The sequence below is a fragment of the Phacochoerus africanus genome, chromosome 9, assembly GCF_016906955.1.
Source record: "Phacochoerus africanus isolate WHEZ1 chromosome 9, ROS_Pafr_v1, whole genome shotgun sequence".
Taxonomy (NCBI): domain Eukaryota; kingdom Metazoa; phylum Chordata; class Mammalia; order Artiodactyla; family Suidae; genus Phacochoerus; species Phacochoerus africanus.
Genome location: NC_062552.1, coordinates 2,433,200 through 2,441,059, shown reverse-complemented (window position 1 = coordinate 2,441,059; position 7,860 = coordinate 2,433,200).

The window sequence follows — 7,860 nt, the reverse complement described above, 5'->3', positions numbered from 1 at the left end:
GTGACCACCACAGCTCCTGGCAACACCAGATCCTTAACCCACTGAGCGGGGCCAGGGATCGAACCCACAACCTCATGGTCCCCAGTCGGATTCAATTCTGCTGAGTCACAACAGGAACTCTGGGAACTTCTTCATTCTTGTTGAACGTGGCATTTTATAAACGGCTCATGCGAAAGCTGCCTTCACTGTCCTTGCATCTTTCTGCTTTGACGTGTGTCCTTGGACAGACAAGGGTGTGGTTCCAGGGGCTGTGCCGTGGCCGTGGGCTACCTGCTCTTCTAAGCGTCCGCGTTACTCTCTTTCACCCTCCAGCACCAGCATGTAGGTAGCCAACCCACCAAACATCCAACTTCTTAGTTCTTAATTTCTTTTTTTCTGTCTTTTTAGGGCTGCACCTGTGGCATGTGGACGTTCCCAGATCAGGGGTTGAATCAGAGCTGCAGCTGCAGTCGGAGCCTACGCCACAGCCACAGCAATGCCAGATCCGAGCTGCATCTTCGACCTAGACCACAACTCACGGTCAATGCCATATCCTTAACCTGCTGAGAAAGACTAGGGATCGAACGTGTGTCCTCATGGATACTGGTCAGATTCCTTTCCATTGAGCCATGTCGAGAACACCTTAGTGCTTAACTTTTTAATTCCAGAAATCCTAATCCAGAACATTCAGTCTTGGGAGTTCCCATTGTGCTTGTGGTTCAGCAGGTTAAGAACCCAACTAGTATCCATGAGGATGCAGGTTCGATCCCTGGCCTTGCTCAGTGGGTTAAGGATCCAGCGTTGCTGCAAGCTGCTGGGTAGGTCACAGATGCAGTTGCAGCTCCCATTTGACCTGCTAGCCCAGGAATTTCCATATGCTGGTGTGGCCCTAAAAGAAAAAAAGTTCAGTCTTATAGAAAATATATTAAAACTCACACCGTTAATGTTAATTGAGCTCTCACTATTTTCTCTAGTGCTTAATGCCCACAGTCACATTTTGTCATTAAGAAGCAATGCCAAGAATTAAAAGTGAAGGGCGTTCCCGTCATGGCGCAGTGGAAACGAATCCACCTAGGAACCATGAGGTTTCAGGTTCAATCCCTGGCCTCGCTCGGTAGGTTAAGGGTCTGGTGTTGCTGTGAGCTGTGATGTGGGTCACAGATGCAGCTTGGATCTGGCGTGGCTGTGGCTGTGGTGTAGGCCAGCAGCTGTAGCTCCAATTCGACCCTTAGCCTGGGAACTTCCATATGCCATGAGTGCGGCCCTAAAAAAAAAAAAAAAAAAAAATCTCCAGATGATTTCAACAGAACCAGGGCACATGCAGCATAATAGTCCCCCTGTCCATGATACAAACCAAAACTCTTGGACGTGCAAAGACTGTGAAAATACGGGCGCACTCCAGTGAAGAAAAGACAACACATGTGACTCCTGAGATGCCCTAGATGTTGGCATTTTCACACAAAGACCTGAAAGCAGTCCTTATAACTGTGCTCTACCAGGTAAAGAAAAACACACTTGAAATTATTCAAACTATGACTTCTCAGCGGGGAAACTACGAAAGAAGAACCAAATAAAAAATTTAGAACTGAAAATCTGAAATTAAAAAATCACTCTCTGGAGGAACTCAGCAACAGCATAGATGATGGAGTCAGTGACCCAAGAAGGTAAGTCCGTAAAAACTCGAGCATGTGAAATACGGAGAGAAGAATCGGGCAGATGAATAAGTAGAGTGACAACAGCGAGATACTGACCCGGAAGTTTGAGGTTGTCTTTCCCCCAAAAAAATCAAGTAATCAACTAGTAGAAACCAGTCAAACATCTACAGCAAGCAGGTGAATGTCCATCGAGGGAAAAAAAAATTACATTGAAGATGTTAGGAGCAGAGTTCCCGTCACGGCTCAGTGGTAACAAACCTGTCTAGCAGGGTTGATCCCTGGCCTCGCTCCGTTAAGGATCCAGTGTTGCCGGGAGCTGCAGTGTAGGTTGCAGATGCGGCTCGGATCCGGCGTGGCTGTGGCTGTGGGATAGGCCGGCAGCTTAGCTCCAATTTGACCTCTCGCCTGGGAACTTATAATATGCTGCAGGTGTGGCCATAAAAAGACCAAAAAAAAAATTTAATAATTGAAAAAAAGAAAATACACCAAAAGAAATTGAGAAGGGGATCAAAATAGGTCAACACACACACACACACACACACACAATCAAGTTAACACAAAGGAAAGCAGCAGTCACGGAGGAAACAGGCAAAATCATGATACGATGCACACAGAACAAGATGCTGAGAAAGCACGTGTGAATGTCAATGTGTGAAACGCTCCAGAAAAATGCAGATTTGACAGGATGGATTTAAAAAATCACCTGACTCATCTGTGTGCTGCCGGTGCAGTTCACTTCCAGTCTCGTGCGATGCACAGGCTAAAGGATGAAGAAGAGGTACTCCAGACCAAGAGTAAAATGGTAAAACTATCTTAGAGGGGGATGGCTCTCTTTTTTTTTTTTTTTTTAAGATGAAATAGACTCAAAAACTTACAAACACAGATCCGGTGTTGCTGCGGCTGTGTGGCAGGCCAGCAGCTACAGCTCCAATTTGACCCCTAGTCCGGGAATTCGCATATACCGCAGATACGTCCCTAAAAAGAAAAACACCACCACTAACAACAAAAACCAAACAACAAAACCAAAAAACAGGAGTTCCCGTCGTGGTGCAGTGGTTAACGAATCCACCTAGGAACCATGAGGTTGTGGGTTCAGTCCCTGCCCTTGCTCAGCGGGTTAAGGATCCGGCGTTGCCGTGAGCTGTGGTGTAGGTTGCAGACGCGGCTCGGATCCCGCGTTGCTATGGCTTTGGCCTAGGCCGGAGGCTACAGCTCCTATTCGACCCCTAGCCTGGGAACCTCCACGTGCCGCGGGAGCGGCCCAAGAAATAGCAAAAAGACAAAAAAAAAAACAAAAAAAAACACCTGCATAGAACAAAAGTTAGACCCCTACCTGACAACTATGGTCGACATCGGGGGCTCCTTTGTGGTTTTATTCCACACGTGGCATTTCTTCCACCCCTGATTTTCATTGTTGTTGGCTTTCCTTCTCCACAGGGGCATACTGCTTGGTTTTGGGGTCAGATGAATCTCTTTGGGGAACTGATGTCTTTCTAAGATCCTTTCTAAGCCAGAGAATTCAGAATTTTCACCTGATAATAGAATAAGCGTTATTGCAATTCAATATTCCTTTTTGTCGTTGCATAGCAAAGCTAACGTGGGATTAATTTGAGAAAGAATGAATGTTCGTGCTGCTTCATTACTATTTAGTTCTGTCATTTCTTTATTCCAAACATATCAGTGAGCAAAATTTCCACCTTCGCCTGGTCCTAGATCTCTAATAGATGCGCAGCAAGACACGAGTGAGCGAATGAACAGGTGTGCTGGGTTCCACCACAGACGAGGCACGTAATCGGTGTGATCTGTGCATGCCTCTCAAGCGAATGGCAAGTGACTTTGTAATTGTTTTGCGTCTTCAGAGACGCTAACCTCACTCTGCACGGACATCACGTCCACTACTTCACGCTGACCTCCGTTGGTCCCTAACCAAACAGCCCATCCGCCGTGAGACAAGGGCTTGTGCTGGAATGCGATGCTTCCTTCACCAAAACTGTCTTACACCCAAGGAGGAAGAGAAGCGGGCAGAGAGGTGGGGAGTCATTGGACGACGTGGGATGTCTAGCGACTGTTAAGTTATCCCACCGTGTAAGCTGCTAGCTCTTTGCCTGCTGGTAACACCTTGAGAAGCAAAAGCCAGTTTGCAAGCTGCACCATGAGCCTCTCTGCATGCAGTTCGCTTGGGTGCGTAGAAAACAGGAAGCTTGGAGTTCCTGTCGTGGCTCAGCAGAAACGCATCTGATTAGCATCCATGAGGACGCAGATTCAACCCCTGGCCTTGCTCAGTGGGTTGAGGATGTGGCGTTGCCCTGAGTTGTGGTGTAGGTTGCAGATGTGGCTCAGATCTGGCGTGGCTGTGGCTGTGGTGTAGGTCAGTGGCTGCAGCTCCAATTTGACCCCTAGCCTGGGAACCTCCATGTGCCTCGGGTGTGGCCCTAAAAAAAACAAGGGAAAAGGGAAAATAGGAAGCTGTCACAAACCTGATGCAAAAAGAGAAGCTGAGCCTCAAGAGATTCGGGGCGACCCTGCCCTGGATAAGGAATTAGAACGGAACTTGTCCAGCCCCCGTGATTTCTCAGGCTGAAGCCCTGAGGGTCCCTTCCAGGCAGGGTAATGGGCAGAGACAGAACTGGTTCAAGGGACATGGCATGGCACTCTAAGTGGCACAATGACTTGAATAGGCCAATCCTTAGAGACCTGAAAACCACTGCAAGGGACTCACGAGCAGAACTGGAATATGAGGCTCCTGCCCAGGGGGCTAAGGCCAGGACTAGGGCAGTTACTGGCTAAGTGACTACACTGCTGGCTGCCCAGAAGTCCCTGCAGGCTCTGCAGAACAAGAGGCAGAGCCTAGGGTGTGCTTTTTGGTTGTCAGAATTTCAAATATAAAAGGAATGGACAGCGGTCTTACATGGCAAAAACACTACCAGTTGGTAAACTGTATTGCTATCTATTCGTGTCTACACTGGGAGACTAAGAGCATAAAATCTAAACGCCTAACTGGAATATCACTGGGAATGAAAACCCACTTCTCCAACCTCACGTAAACACTCACTGCATTCTCCATTTTAAAACTGCATTTTAATTACAAAAACACATGAGAAGATTTTTACTGGAATAAATAAAATCAAACATCTCAGAGATGTGCGCCCTAAAAGATGAATGAACAGAAACCTCAGTGAAATAGAGACAGGAGGCCAGCAGGGGGAGCTCTCACCCCTGCATCCAGGAAGAAGAACCCGTTCCTCTCTTCCCAGGAGCAGCAGGGGAAAAGCCAGGGGCTCTTTGTCGACTATTTCGTTATTGTTGCCCTCCCAACTTCCTTCCCATCTATAAACACGTCCTCCATCGCTTGCCATTTGGACACTTGCCCTGGTCTGCAGGCCCCAAATTCCAACTCTCTGCTGATCCTGAATAAACCCATCTTTGCTGGAGAATATGGGTGGCTCTTTGGTTTCAGGTCAACAACAGTCAAAGGGAAAGTCTGCCTTCCTCCAACCCCTCTCCTTCCTCCAGAGGTAGCCACGTCCTGAATTTTGTGTGTCTTCTTCTGCAACTCTTCTGTCTGCATTGATGCGTGTTTGCATCTACAGATATGCATCCTTCTTTTGGCACAAATCGAATCGTGTTCTTAAACTCTGCAGTGTGTTTTGCAGATATCTAAATATTTAAATATTTTCTTTCTTTTTGCTTTTTCTTTTTACGGCCGCACCTGCGGCATATGGAAATTCCCCGGCCAAGTGTGAAATCGCCAGATCCTTAACCCACTGAGCGAGGCCGGGGATGGAACCCGCATCTTCACGGAGACAACAAGTCCTCAACTGGCTAAACTACAATGGAAACTCCTTTATTTAGCTTTTACTTCCTTAATTACTGGTGTTTGGACATGTTTCATGCCTACAGATGGGTTGTAGTCCATCCTGTGAATTGTCTGTCTAGACCAAGTATCTCTTCTCTTAGGTTGCTTACATTTTTCTTGATGATTTTCCTGTAATCTTTGGTATAATCTGGATATTGCAGTTGATTTGTGATCCTGTGGATTTGGAGTTTGGGGATTCACCAGAATACACATGACCAAGGTGGCCAGAATGGGTTTTTCCTGGTGCGTGGGGGCTGCACCAGTGGCACGTGGGAGTCAGTGGGTTAAGGATCCGTGTTGCCATAAGCTGGGGTGTAGGTCACACACGTGGCTCGGATCTGGCGTTGCTGTGGCTGTGGTGTAGGCCGGCAGTTGTAGCTCCGATTCGACCCCTCGCCTGGGAACTTCCACATGCCGCGGGCCTGAAACGCAAAAAAAAAAGAATCCATTTTCACTCGAGACTAGAGAAGGCAGGGTGGGTACCACGAGGTGGTGTGGGCTTACCGAAAAGAGTTCGCACCCCCCTCTGCCCACTACATTTTCTCTGGTCCTCTTCACTCTTGTGGGAATAGAGCAGCTCCATCAGGCGGTTTGGAAGCAGCTTGTAAAGGTTGGACAGAGCCTCAAAGGTGTGGCGGAGAACTTCGGGGTTGCTGTAGTTTTTTTGGGTCCTAGGTGTTTCGAGGAGTGGGAGTTTCAGGTCATTGTGGCTGTTTCTGGCGGTTCCCATGGCAACCCATTCAGTTACAGAGAAGAAGCGCAGACCTGGGGGGGGTCCCTGGGCTCTGTCCTTTCTCCGGGCTTTTCCTTCCTCTCCTGGAAGCTACCTTGGAACCCGTTTTCTGGCTCTGCTGCTGGGCGTTCTGAGGGTCACAATGACCCAGAGTTTCGCCTGGAACCCCGAGAGTTCATCTGGCATCTTCAAACCAGAGGAGAGCGGCCTTTCAAATACAGTGCAGGTCTCACAGGGGTTTCCAGCAGAAACCTATTTCGGGTCTGGACTTGGTTTCTTTTCTTTTCTTTTTTTTTTGTCTTTTTGCCATTTCTAGGGCCGCTCCCATGGCACATGGAGGTTCCCAGGCTAGGGGTCTAGTTGGAGCTGTAGCCGCCAGCCTACACCAGAGCCACAGCAACTTGGGATCTGAGCTGCGTCTGTGACCTACACCACAGCTCATGGCAACACGGATCCTTAACCCACTGAGCGAGGCCAGGGATGGAACCCGCAACCTCATCGTTCCTAGTCAGATTCGTTAACCACTGTGCCACGATGGGAACTCCCGGGTCTAGGCTTGGATAGTATCTGAGGAAGACAGGGTGCTGTGCACGCATCAGGGTGCTTTGCCCATCTGGCCCCCGGGGAGGCCGTGCACCCTGTGTGGACACAATTAAGGCCCCACAGACGGGCCAGCCCAGAGGGAGTGTGGCTCCCTCCGCAGAGGTCTCGAGCAGCACTGAGGAAAACCGAGGATGTGTCCGGGTTCACACAGGTAAGACGCCCACCTGCTTCTCATCCTCTGACCCAAACTGACAGCAAAGAAGCACAAGTAAGCCAACAAACATGCTCAGCTCTGGCTTGACTGGAGAAGCCGTCCTTCACTGTGGACTCCAGGCAGAGGGCAGTAGACAAACAAAATAATCCCAAACCGCCACACTTGACAGCGCAGCTCCCCAGCAAAGGTGGAAGCTGCCGAGAACCACCCTCAGATTTGCGGTAAGAATGCTGCTGACGAGGTGGGCTAGAGCTACTCCTTAATCTCAGCATGCCATCAGCTAAGCCAGGGTCCCCGTCACTGCCCTGTCACTCCATGCCCTCGCGGGCTGGGCAGTCACACTGCAAAATGGTCAGCCAAGTGTGTCACTTCAAAATCTGGGCGTGTTCACCAGCTTTTTACCAAACTCAAAAGCCCTTGACCCGGACTGTGAAAAAAAAAAAAAAATCACGATGGTATCGTGCTATAGGAGTGCCCAGCTCTGGAGATACGAAATTCCACGCCTTAATTTTCAACTTGCAAATTTAAAAACTAAAACTTTAAAAAATAAACAGGAGTTCCCTTTGTGGCTCAGAGGAAATGAACCCGACTAATATCTATGAAGATGTAGATTCACTCCCTGGCCTCTCAGTGGGTTAAAGATCCGGCGTTGCTGTGGCTGTGGTGCAAGCCAGCAGCTGCAGCTCCAATTTGACCTCTAGCCTGGGAACCTCCGTATGCCACAGGTGCAGCCATTAAAAAAAAAAAAAAAAAAGCAATGAATTAATTAAAATAAAAAATAAACAAAAACGTATACTTAACACCCCAACATAGGAATTCCTGCTGTGGCTCAGCAGGTCAAGAAGCCAACATAGTGTCCATGAGGGTGCAGATTCGATCC